The sequence below is a fragment of the Vulpes lagopus genome, chromosome 16 (genome assembly GCF_018345385.1).
Source record: "Vulpes lagopus strain Blue_001 chromosome 16, ASM1834538v1, whole genome shotgun sequence".
NCBI lineage: Eukaryota > Metazoa > Chordata > Mammalia > Carnivora > Canidae > Vulpes > Vulpes lagopus.
In genome coordinates, this window is record NC_054839.1 from 50,397,858 (window position 1) to 50,411,769 (window position 13,912).

The 13,912-nt window shown below is 36.3% G+C and overlaps 1 pseudogene; it reads left to right on the top strand.

Annotated features, from left to right (window-relative positions):
- Window positions 1–4,291: 4,291 nt before the first annotated feature.
- LOC121476915 lies at window positions 4,292–6,889 on the top strand (annotated as a pseudogene).
- The last annotated feature ends 7,023 nt before the right edge of the window (window positions 6,890–13,912 follow it).

A 13,912-nucleotide genomic window follows, 5' to 3' on the forward strand; every position in this document is an offset into this window, starting at 1 on the left:
AAAAAGGATCTATGTAAAGGAAAATAAATTGCTGTTCTGTTATTATTTAAGTGAGGGAGAAATAACATCCCATATACATTTGAGGGGACAATAAAATTTCCTGGTGGGAAGATAATTAGTAAATTAATTTGTTAAATTGTCTGTATTTGGAGGCTAAAAGGATTAGAGATATTTTTTTTTTAGTAAGAGTGATTTGATAGGTCTTGCATTCAAGTTAAAAGAAGGAATGACCAAAAGACAGAAGGCAGGAAAGCATAGTGTTTGTTTTGAGAAAGGAAGTAAGCTACTCTAGCTCAAGTTTAGAGTTATAGAAGAAAACACAGAGAAAGAAAGGATGGATACTGAAGCAATGGAGAACTATTAAGTAGCAAGAAAAGGTGTTTATGCCCTTTGCTAGGAGCTTGGGTCAATTATGAATATGGGTGAGCAGTGAAGTAACAAGACTGGAACTCAGCATAATGAAGATATTCTGGCAACGTAATAATGGATTGAGAAGTGTAGTAGGTTGAATGGTGTCTCACAAAAAAATCATGTCTATTCAGTTGTGTTTGGATGTAAGGTTCTGTAAATATCTGTGAAATCTATCTGGTCCAGTGTATCATTTAAAGCTCTTGTTTCTTTGGAGATGTTGTGCTTAGAATATCTGTCAATTGTAGAAAATGCTACATTCAAGTCACCAAGTATAAGTGTATTATTATCTAAGTATGTCTTAACTTTGGTTATTGATTGATTGATATACTTGGCAGCTCCCACATTTGGGGCATAAATATTGATGATTGCTAGGTCCTCTTGTAGGATAGATCCTTTAAGTATGATATAGTGTCCCTCTTCATCTCTTACCATAGTTTGCTCCGCATCACCTGCCATCAGAAAAACACAAATCAAAACCACAATGAGATACCACCTCACCCCAGTGAGAATGGAGAAAATTAACAAGTCAAGAAACAACAAATGTTGGAGAGGATGTGGAGAAAGTGGAACCCTCTTGCTCTGTTGGTGGGAATGTGACCTGGTGCAGCCACTCTGGAAAACTGTGTGGAGGTTCCTCAAAGAGTTAAAAATAGATCTGCCCTACGATCCAGCAATTGCACTGCTGGGGATTTACCCCAAAGATACAGATGCAGTGAGACGTCGGGACACCTGCACCCCGATGTTTAGAGCAGCAATGTCCACAATAGCCAAACTGTGGAAGGAGCCTCGGTGTCCATCGAAAGATGAATGGATAAAGAAGCTGTGGTCTATGTATACAATGGAATATTCCTCAGCCATTAGAAATAACAAATACCCACCATTTGCTTCGACATGGATGGAACTAGAGGGTATTATGCTGAGTAAAATAAGTCAATCGGAGAAGGACAAACATTATATGGTCTCATTCATTTGAGGAATATAAAAAATAGTGAAAAGGAATAAAGGGAAAAGGAGAGAAACTGTGTGGGAAATATCAGAAAGGGAGACAGAACATGAGAGACTCCTAACTCTGGGAAACGAACAAGGGGTGGTGGAAAGGGAGGTGGGTGGGGAGGTGGGGGTGACTGGGTGATGGGCACTGAGGGGGGCGCTTGATGGGATGAGCACTGGGTGTTATGCTATATGTTGGCAAATTGAACTCCAGTAAAAATAAAATAAAATAAATGCTATTTGGGAGATGAAAAAAAAATCATGTCTACCCAGAACCTCAGAATGTGAATGCAGATGATGTTATTAGTTAAGGATCTTAAGATGAAATCATCTTGGATTTACGGTAGGCCCTAAATGCTCTTAACCAGAGTTCTTACAGAAGAGGAGAAGACAGAGGACACAAATGCAGTGATATGAAGATGGAAGCAGATTGTTATACTGTATCTATAAGCCAGAGAATGTGAAAGATTGCCTACAACCACCAGACATGGGAGAAGGGCATGGGATGGTTCTTCCCTTAGAGTCTCCAGAAGGAACCAACCCTGCTGACACTTTGATTTCAAGCTTCTGTCCTCCTTAACTAATGGAGAATAAATTCTGTTTTAAGCCACCCAATTTAAAGTGATTTGTTATGTCAGCCTCAGAAAATCAATATAAGAGACAATAGTTGACAAGCAAATGAAGCATAATAAAGGTCTGAACTAGAGAGGGAGGAAGTAGAAACAGAAAGGAGCATGTGGACATAGGATTTACCATAAAGGCTATGTGTCACAGATTCTCACTTGTATATCCCCTCCAAGGCTTATACTGAATAATGCATGGAAATTGGAAATTCTTTACTTAAGTAAATCCCACACACCATATAAATTACTAAGTGTACAAAGCTTAGACTAGCCCCTATCTATATGACATTGCAAGTAAACAATTTAAGTCAGTTGCAACGTAAGAGAGAATCCTATGTTTTTAGTTTGGCAATCACAGAGGGTAGTGATATTATTTATCAGAAACAATAAATTCAGGTGAGGAGCTTTCTCACAAGTAATTAAAAATCAGGTTTTCTAACAACTTGTAAACTACTTACCCCTCATGATCCAGTCCACTGCTGGATTTAGCTTGTAGTCTGTAGTTTGCTGACTCCTGGTACAAAGAAACAACTCTAATGGAATGTGCTAAATGGTATAATAAGAGAGTGTGTATGGTACAAAATGGTCACAAAGCAGGGGAAGCAGTTTACTGCCACTGCGTATTGAAAAAACCTTTCTAACTCCTATTGTGAATTAGGCTTATTTGGTCTTTTCCAAAAAAAAAAAAAAAGTAATCAACCTATGGTTTAGACAAGCTCTCCTACAAAGTGGTTCCATTGTTCTCTCATCTTTGTATCTATAGAGTTAAATACAGAGCACATCAAATAGTAGATGCTAATTCATCTTGAAAAATGGAGAACCCGAAAAAAAAAAAAGAAAAATGGAGAACCCGAGTCTTGGGTACTGATAGGCTATTCAAATAGATATAAAGTAGGTATTAAAGTAGGTATTAAAAATATGGATCTTGGGGCACCTGGGTAGCTCAGTTGGTTAGGCATCTGATTCTTGATTTCAGCTCAGGTTATGATTTCAGGGTTGTGAGATTGAGTCCATGTTGAGCTCAGACTCTGTGCGCTCAACATGGAGTCTGCTTGAGATTTCTTCTCTCACTCTCTCAGACTTTCCCCCACCCTTGCACTAAATAAATAAATGGATCTTGAATTCAGGAAACATTGGGACTGACAACATGCATTTAGGTAACCAACACAGTGCAATTGCTGAAACTCTGGAATTGACTGAGAGCTCTGAGGGGGAGGCTATTACAAGACAAAAGACACAAGGATGAAAACTGATAAATACAAGTACCATATTGGTTGCTGCAATGAGTATTGTCAGGCACTTTGGATATACTAACTGTAGAACCAAAGAGATACTTTAAATAAATATATTCCGTAAATTGGTGAAATGGAACTTTATTGTAACTCTTGACTTTCTCTGGCTTTTTTCTTGTTTGGCCCAGTCACTTACGGGAAATGTCAAGTGATTCTGAAGACCACCTGGAGTTGCTTTAACTTCAATCCCCTGAGAAGCCTCAAAAGGTCAAGTATCATCTCCTACTGCTTCTCAGATGCCTTTACATCGTACTGAGTTCCTAGTTAATCTTCCCAGTCCTGTAAAATTCACATGTGCCAGTGCTCTAGATAGAAATGACATACATTCTTTCAATTTTGGAAACTGAGCTTTTTCTCATAGACTCAAGGGGATAATCCCACATTTTAAAGATAGATTTTAAAATATTGAAAGCTATAAAGATTAGAGTAGCTCTTCAAAAATTCCCTAAAAAGCACATTATGCAGTAATAATGTACACTGTCTTAAAAATATATATGCTTTAAATTTCAAAGATGAAGTCAAGAATAATTTTAAGTGAATTTATAGATACATATTAATCATGATACTAGTTATCTTAAAATACGTGCACAGATATGAATGTATACGTATAGAAACCAAAATGTACACATATAAACAGAAGTACCATTACCTGTGTGTTCATTACTGATAATAGCTCACCAAAAGTAATCAACACTTTGAGATCTTACTGCATGCCAAAGATGATCATTGCAAATATTAGCTTCTTTATCCTTCCAGCAACTCTGAGGTAGATCATATTTTTTTTTACATTTTTCAATTACTTTATATAGCCAACACAAATAAAATCCCAAAGGCGTCTCAAAATAAACCAAAAGCTTACTGTTCAATTTAAGTCAAGAAATTGTTTATTTAGCACCTTCTATCTGCTAATCAGTATGCCACATGCTTAAACACAATGCTTTACTTCTGCATAAGAAAAGATATATTCATGCAGTCATGGTCATCAAAGGAGCTGTTTGGCCTCAAGGTAAATACCAGTTTCATGTTAGAAGACAGAAACCAAACTATAAAAAATAATCCAAAAGGGAGACTTTCAGGTTCTAAAAAAAAAAAAAAAAAAAAATAGCGAGTTACCAATGGAGCACTGTTATTTTTCTTTATTCTTCTCCTTTTCTGTCTTGCTTTCACTTAGGACTTGGATCTTTTTTTTTTTTTTTTTTTTTTCAAATAATCCTCCATTCACTTCAAACTGGAATGGAGAGACATGGAACTGTTCAAACTTCTTCTTTGCTATTTCCCAAGACCTGCTCTTAAACTCATGTTTAATTAAACTAAATTAATTAATAATTTATATATTGAGAGAGAGAGTACACATGGGCATGCAAGTGGGAGGGCAGGGCAGAGGGAGAGGGAGAGGGAGAGAGAGAATCTCAAGCTGACTCCCTGCTGAGTGCAGAGCTGAATGCATAGCCCCACACAGGACTCAATTGCAGAAGCTTGAGATCATGATTTAAGCTGAAATCAAGAGTCTGACATCTAACCAACTGAGCCATCCAGGTACCCCAAAATTCTTATTTAATTTTAAAAGCCTGGCTAATTTCTTTGAGAGACAGAGAGAGAAAGGGAGAAGAAATAATGGGGGTGCAAGACCCCAGGTCCTGGTGGCTGCCAATGTGTCCTATGCCTGTAGGAAATTGGACTGCTCACCTTCCCAGGGCCGCTCTCACCTGGTTCCTCCATCTGACCTGGGCTAAGGTGGAGAGGTAGGGTGCCACGGCCAGAGTCTCTGAAGGCCTAATCCTGGGCTGCTGGTTTTCAGAGTCATACTGTATCCTTTTGGGGTCTTCAACATGAGGACCACATGGGCTACCTAGAGGTAAATCCCACAGAAGTATCCCCACTGCCACCCCCCAAATGCATCTGGGAGATTCTCACTCTCACATTGGTCCACAATCAGCCTTCAGCCCTTGTTTCTGGCTTCAGCAGCTTCTGCTCCAAGAAATTGAAAAAGTCCTTTCAGCTGTGCTAGATATACAACACTAAGTGTAACTGTTCAATATTTCTGTTCAGGTGCCTTTTTACATCTGTGACCTGGATGGTTTTGCTTTTTGTTTATTTCAACTTCAGTCAAATGATTCAGTTCCTTAAGAATGTGCCTATAAAGGGGTCTGGGCCCTCTGGATAATTCCCTAAAATATTCTATCCCTGTTTCATGCAAGCGCCAAGTCCAGTGTTAGAGTCATAGTTCAAAGCAGACAAAACTGATATGATAATCATGTTGAAGATACAGTAAAAATGTTAAATTCTCTTCTAAATTGGATATAATTTATGGGGTGCCTGGGTGGCTCAGTCAGTTGTGCATCTGCCTTCAGCTTAGGTCATGATCTCAGGGTCCTGAGATTGAGCCCCACATCGGGCTCCCTGCTCAGTGGGGAGCCTGCTTCTCCCTCTTCTTCTGCCTCTCCCCCATCATGCTCATACTTGCATGTGCTCTCCCTCTCTCTCTGTCTCTTAAATAAATAAATAAAAATTTAAAAGATTAAAAAAAAACTAAGTTGGATATAATTTTTAATGAAAGTTATCACAAATTGAGAGACTTAGGTTCTCAGATACATACTTTAATATCTAACTGCTTGGCCTACCATGAAGGTTTGCCAGACTTAAGGAATGCAGTATGTAAAGAAAAGTCTATCTGGTCAAGTAGACTGTGCAAGACAGTGCACAGTCATAGATAGCATACCAGCATGTCATCTTCATGAAATCGCCTCCATGAATAATGATAGTGACTTTGATGATTTGAAAGGAGGGCTGGATAAATATGTCCCCAAATACCTTGTTGGAAATGTTAAAGTAGTAAGAAATACAAAGTGTGAGGGATTGATTCAAGGAAGAATGATTGGAGCAACCCATGCTATAGGAAAAGTTCTGGTCTTGTTAGATAGCTACTGTGAAATGAATGTGCTATAATTGCAACCCTTGCTGGCTGTCATCTAGGAGTCCTGGCAGACCATGGCTTGCCCACCAACTGATATTATCAGTGCAGATATGCTTGTCTACAGCTTGTTGTCCTGTCTGGTACAGGGAGGGTTCAGCTGGGGCTCCACTTCAGATGGGATGTGATTCCTCTTTCTGAGCTACGAGGACCAGATGGAAATAATGTACCAGTAAAGTCTCCCACTATGACTGGAGGATTGTTTGCCATGAATAGACACGATTTCAAATATTGGGCAGTATGACAGGAGCATGTAAATATGGGGATGAGAAGAGTAAGAAATATCACTTAGGATCTGAATGTGTGGTGGTAAGCTCCTCATTGTTCCTTGCTCAACAGTAGCACATGTTTTCTAAAAAATGCAACCATATGCATCTTCTAAAGGTTAGGACACTAGGATATATAACTCTTTGAGGCTGGCACATGCTTGGTTGAATGAATATAAGGAGCATTATTTTTCCGTAAGACCTGATATGAAGACCAATTGGTATTGGTATTGTGGAAATACCAATGAGTTTATTGAAATGAAGAAGAAATTGGGTTATAAATCAATTAAATGGTATCCAGATAATAATTATTCAGAAGTGCAAATATCTACATAAGAACAATGTGGTAGGAGGCACAACTAAGGAGAAGAAAAACCAGTTAAAAAACTATTACATAGGGCAGCCCCGGTGGCTCAGCAGGTTAGCGCTAATTTCAACCCAGGGTGTGATCCTGGAGACCTGAGATCAAGTCCCACGTCAGCCGCCCTGCGTGGAGCCTGATTCTCTCTCTGCCTCTCTCTCTCTGTGTGTGTGTGTGTGTGTGTGTGTCTCTAATAAATAAATAAAATCTTAAAAAAAAAAAAAGAAAAGAAACTATTTACATAGCCCAGAGGAAAACCACAAGAGACCTGAGGAAGGTTTGAACTAAGGCAGGGTTTGATTATCTTACGTATTGCATATTGGATTTTTTTGTTTGGAAAGTAGTATATAAATGCATTAAAAATAAATAAATAAATGATTCTAGTTTCATCCATTGCTTCATACCCATTAGCGCTTTCTTTATCATGTGTAAAAAAGTTTAGCAAACCCTAAATTTATTTATTCAAAGATAAATAAGACTGACCTTATTTCCCTCAAAGAGCATACAGTATACTATAGGAAACAAACAAATGTTAATGCTGCTATTCATTCATTCATTAGAAGTCAAGGTGAAGGAGAGAAGTTAAAGGATGACTCCGAAAGGATGGGAAGAAATATGGACATCACCAAAGCTGATAGGAGGATTGGGAGCACAGCTGGCAAGGGAAATGGTAAATTAAAAGAATGAAAAATAAAACACAAATTCTGTGATGCATTAAAAATGTTTTTATGAAGAAATAAATATCTCTTCCCTTAGAAGATTATTCTAATTTACAGCTATGGAAGCTATCAAAGCTGAAGATAAAGATTTCCATGTTATCTCAATGTGATGTGAAGACATTTTACCAAAAGACAGAATGAAATAAAAAGATGTACTTTGAGTTTGTGATGTAATGAGGGACTGATTTAGACTTCATTGTGTATGACCTTGCATAAATCACTTCACTTTTGGTTCCCAATTTGTTCTTCAATAAAATTAGGAAATAAAGTGAATTTTCAGCAAAACTAATACGTGTTCTGAGTGAATTCCATCTTTTTCTTGGTGCCAATCTCCCTGTCTCCACCAAACTTTGAGAATATTAATGTAACAAACAACAAGATAATTGGCAAGGTCAATACACAGTTTTTTTAATGCCCATTTGCTATGGAGTTACTCACTGATGGGATCATGTTACACTGGAAAAAGATCATCCCTAAACAACCCCAAAAGGGTTCTTTCTCTAAGCCGGCAGAGCCATCTTATTTCCATTTCACCTATAAGTGGGTGACATCTGTGTTGTTGGAAATCCAAGGGACAGCCCCATGAAAGTCTCCATCGGTCATTGCATTGGAATCTGCTCTGCATCCCCATGACAATGTCTACCATGTTTGGTGTTCTTAATAAGAGTTGCAGTCAGTTTCTAATATGTGGAACAGCAGTAAGTGCTGAAGATGCAATACTCTGCCTTACACAGAACAGGTGCTGATATATATATTTTTTAATTTAAATTCATTTGTTTATACTAAATGTTAAGGATTATTTTAGCAGTGCCTAGCATGTGATTCGGTGTTAAAGAATGCTAAAGATCCTCTGGGTATTGCTCACACAACAAACACTCTAAGATTGAATAAGAACTTTTGTAAACATGAAAAAGAAAAATGACAGAGGATTTTTAGCATCTTTTGATCAAACTAAAAAAAAATAAAGCAGCATGGGTCACTGACTATAAATGTGTGTTAAATTAACATCTTCTAATCATCTTCTAATCATCATCTTCTAATTAGGTAATACTGCAGTAGTGTAAGTCCTGGTTACCAATTCAGAAGAATGCATTTTAGGGCATGGCAGTAGATTATAATAGAAAAAGATGGGCCAAATCAAATTTGAAAATAAGGAAAGTGAAGTCGAATATAGGTGAACTTTTTTGAATGAGATGGATGAACATCTCTGAATGAAATATTCAAGACTGTAGCAAACTGCTTCCCGAGGGAAACAAGAAAATTCAATTTCATGAGAAAATTAAAATGAGAATCAAAAGTCTCTACAAGACACACACATGTACACACCCAAATACACACTTATATTTGTGTTTAGCAAAAACAAGTAGATTACTAGCTAAGCTGATAGATCTTTTACATCTGTATGTCTTTTTCTTCATTTTCATAAATCACTGTAATTTTATAATCATTGTCCCAATCATTATTTCTGAACTAAGTTTGCATTTTTTTCTTTTAAAATCATCTGCCTTATTTCCTTATCTCCTCCAAACCTAAAGTAAGTGTAGATGTTGTATATTTTTGAATAATTTATCATGTTGAGGAGCTGCACAAGTATAAGTAACAGATTTAAAACCACAATTGACAGAGAGGGCACTCTGCAATGACAGGCTCTAGAGTCCAGAATTTTAAAGAGTTTTATTCAATTCTAAAAACCTTGTTTCCCTTCGTTTCCAATTAAACAGAATTATTTAAATAAATCTACTCATCTTTGTTTTGAATATTGGCATTAATTATATGGTGAGATAGCACATACCTAATTTTCTGTCATCCTCTAACATTCTTTTATGATATGATATCTGTGTTTGATATTAAAGGGACCGAGGTATTGAAAATGAGGAAGTAACTTGTCCAAGCTTATACAGCTAGCAAACAATGGAGTTAAGATGGAAAATTTTGACTCTAAAGCCTGCCTCTCAACCACTACTCCAAAAACCTGTAGTCAATTCTTAAATACTTCAACCATGCAATGTATACTTTAGATAAATATGTAGCTTTCTCCAAAATGGTACTAGACTTTCACAGAAGATGCCTATAGGTCTCAGAAAATTATGGTAGATGTCAGTTAACTTCAGGGTGATACTTTATGACAAGAAAGGTAGCAGAGAAAAAAATTACAATTGACATACCCCATATACTTATGGCCAATGAAGAACAGTCTTTTACTCTTCATGAACACTATCTACTTGACCAAACTTGAGTCAAGCAGCTTTGAGTTTTCTTCTTGATTAGGCCTCAGTCTCAGCCCCATCCTTGCCAGGCCTGCATAGCCCAGTTCCAGCAAGAATTCTACTAAGTCAGTTTAGAAAGAAGGCTCCACTCTTGAATACCTGATCATTCTCAATATCTGATCAAGTTCCTCATGTCTACCATCTCCCCCCCTACACAAAGCCCCTACCAAGCTATATCTGTTCACTCAGGCCTGTCCTCATTAAGAATCCTGCTAGGTCAGATTAGCAAGAATGCCCCTAACCTTTGATGCCTCTTCTCAGTAGTTTTCCATTCACCAACCACCTCCCCCCACAAACACGCACCCACCTACAAATCATCTCTTGCCCTTAAATTCAGAATTGAGCCCAGTTCTATACTGAGGTCTCTTTCCCTTATTATAACAGTCCCTGAATCAAATCTGTTTTTACTGCTTTAACTACTTTCAGGCTCTGTTTTTTTTTTTTTTTTTTTTTTTTTTTTTTTGTTGTTGTTGTTTTTAACTTTGATACCATACACATGCCAGACAGAGAAGCATGAGGAAGGAAAGGAATGAGTTTTGAAGATAACGGCAATTTTTAAAAACCCACACTTTTTCTGCCTATATTTAAAGGACTCTTTGCAAAGAAGTTTTTTAGAATATGATCATTTGGTTCAAATACTGGCATAGAAGCTGTGTTTATTTGCTTTGGCAATATCTCTAAACTCAAGGGAGGAATGTGAGAGTTTACTTAACTTCTTCAAAATATCAACTTTGCCAGGCGGTGATGGACTACATCTTTTAATCTACAAGTGGGCGCTCTCCTACTGAAAAATTAGAGAATCAACCTGAAGCATGCTTTGCAGCTATTCCTTCCCACCAGTACTCCGGTACTTTGATTAAGATTTACTGTGGCTAAAATAATGCCCTTATCGTCTTGTTTACTAGCTGTTTCTGAGTAGGAAATATCTTTGGAGAAGAAAAAAAAAAAAAAAACAGTTTGATCCACAATCCCTTCTCCGTGGGGTAAACCAGTTATCAGTGATAGCATTCTTATGGAGTGAGATCGTATTGTTCGAAACTGCATTTCATGAAGCAGTCATAAAGGACTGAAATATTATCAAGTGAGCACTTTGAATACTGGAATAACAAAAGCAGAGTTTATCTTTCATTTAATAAAAGTCTGTTGGCTTTCTCTAGTGTACTAAAGAAATCATTTACATCAACTGCAGTAAAACAATCACAACAAAACACCACTTAACAGCAGGTACTGGATGGACAAATTTCCACCATCAAAGTTAGCCCTTTTGTAAAGGAAAATGTATATAACTTGTAACTTTATAGTTTTTGAATTCTTGTAATGTATGACTCAATTATAATTTTTGCAGGTCAAGAAAAGCCCCTTCCCTTCACTCCTACTAAAATGCTCTTAAAATAAGTCTCTGTGTTTTTTCAATGAGATGATTATGAAATGTATTCCACTGCCCCAGGTCCCACAACAGAAGATTTCCCATTATTTTCTACAAGATCCAATAGAGCATTCTTGATTTCAATCAGGTCAGACACCCTGTCACAATCCAATCCTGACACATCAATGACAAGGCATATCAGAGCAGTCAAAAGTTTACAACATGTAATAAAAACTGAACTAAAGTCAAGCATGCTATCCTCTTGTAGGCCCAGGGAGACTCTAGGCAACTAGTGATTTGTAGGCTCCATTACATCCCAAATGTTCGATGTATCTAGCCCTTGGCAGGGTGTCAAGGACAAGAAATAATCAGTCTTTAGAGATCACTTTTGAAATGCTATGCCCTCTGCTTCCTTCAGGTGAATCATTCCTTCCATGTTGTCAGGATCCACTGATGAAAGCTGACGACTTTCAATAGCCTCTGACAAGTGAGGTATCCCCTTCGCCATATGTGGAGGAAATGATACTGTGCAATCAGCTTTCACCAGGCGTGCTGTGAGTGATGAGCTACTGCACAACATCATCCTCATGAGCTCCTTTCCAGAGTCAAAAGTAAAAAGCAGGATGTATATGATCTTGTACACAAGAGCAGAATGATCACAAGGGAAATAGACATGAGGGCATTTTAAAATTTATTTACACTGCTTTCTGGCCCTCTGGCCCTCTCATGCTAAGTGAAGTAAGTCAATTGGAGAAGGACAATCATATGGTTTCACTCATATGGGGAATATAAAAAATAGTGAAAGGGATTATAGGGGAAAGGAGAGAAAATGAGTGAGAAAAATTAGAGAGGGAGACAAACCATGAGAGACTCCTAACTCTGGGAAATGAACAAGGGGTAGTGGAAGGGGAGTTGGGCGAGGGGGATAGGGTGACTGGATGACAGGCACTGAGCGGGGCACTTGACGGGATGAGCACTGGGTGCTCAAATCGAACTCCAATAAAAAATATACAAAAAATAAAATAAAATTTATTTACAGACGTTTCATGTCTAGAAGTCAAATTTTGTCTTTACATTGAATCTTTAGATTCAAAAGAGTAGACTAATATCGGGTATCTGAAAATGACATGGAAGTGATGCAAATTGGTGGCACTGCTCACATAGCAATAAGTATTAAGTAGGCTTTCTGGTCTGAATATGACTTTTAGTCCAGCTTATATCTGATCATTTATCTGCAAAGAGAATTCTTATTGATTTTCAAATAGCAATTTTTTTCTCATGATAGCCTTACATTTTTTTTCCATTCACTAGAATTTCAGTTATTTCAACCATAAAACCACAATTTAAGTTTCTCCTACTAAAGCCTTATAGGTATCATATTTATTGTAAAAATACTAATTTTTAAAAACATTATTTATTTTCTAGTTAATTTAAATCTCTAGTTTCAGCTTCTCACTTCACATGTATTACAGTTTCAGTTAATTGTAACTGTAATTTGAGGTTAGAAACTATATAATGCAATTAAGGATAAAGAGAAATGTAAATGACACCCAAAATTTTCATTTTGTTTAGACAAATGTATAAACAATCTATAGAACTACGTGCTGATAAAGGAGATAAAAAACAAGGATTCAAATAACCAGTACCCAGATTTTGGCAAATGATTTCTGGCTTTACTTTAATGTAATTGTGGTAATGTAAGAATATGACACATTTGATGTATTTCCCAAGTAGCCTAGTTTTTAAAAATTGCATGGATGACAAAGTATTGATTATGAAACCTAATTAGTTCAAATCTTATGTATATTTCCAATAGTCCATGAAAAATATACATGTATATAGTAGATATGTAGAATCTTATATAAAAATATAAATATAAATATAAATATATATTTTATAACATTACTATATAAAACTTATTTTGTGAGTAAAAGAATAGAAGTTTATTAAGTAAAGATACAGGGAAAGCTCTCGGATGTGAGAGGGGTCTCGACAGGGTTGCCCTACTATATAAAATTTAGTAAGAATTTTATGAAACATTGCAAATTGTAGCATAGTACTCTATTCTTCATGAAAAAAAAATTCTTTTTCTGAAGCATAAAAGCCAATTTGAAAAGTAAAGAAACTTCAAATTACATTCTTTTGGCTAGCAAATCATCTTTGGTTTTTTTTTAATTTAAAAAATGTAAAATATATCTTTTATTGCTAAATGTTCAATGTTCTCTTTGTTTAATATTTCCTCCTGCCTTTTAATATTCCAATTCAAGTACAATAACATTGTGCCTTTATGTTACAGTTGTTTAAGATATGTATGAACTATAACTGTAGAAATTTTGATACTATATGCCATTCCTTTATAAATCTTATATAACTATATAAAGAGTATATGTATGTATATAAAAATAATTATAGTCTAGTGTGTACTTTATATATGGTGAGAGATAGGTATAGATACAGTTACCTATACTATAAAACTTTTCAAAAATATGAAATGAGATGAATTACCGTATTTATGTTTATCATGGTAAAGAAGAAATTTTTCAAGTATTCTACTAAGGACTTTTAAAATGCTACCTATAAAAAAATAAAATAGATAAAATAAAATGCTACCTATACTTATTGTCTAGTTCCAGTCTCACATATTCA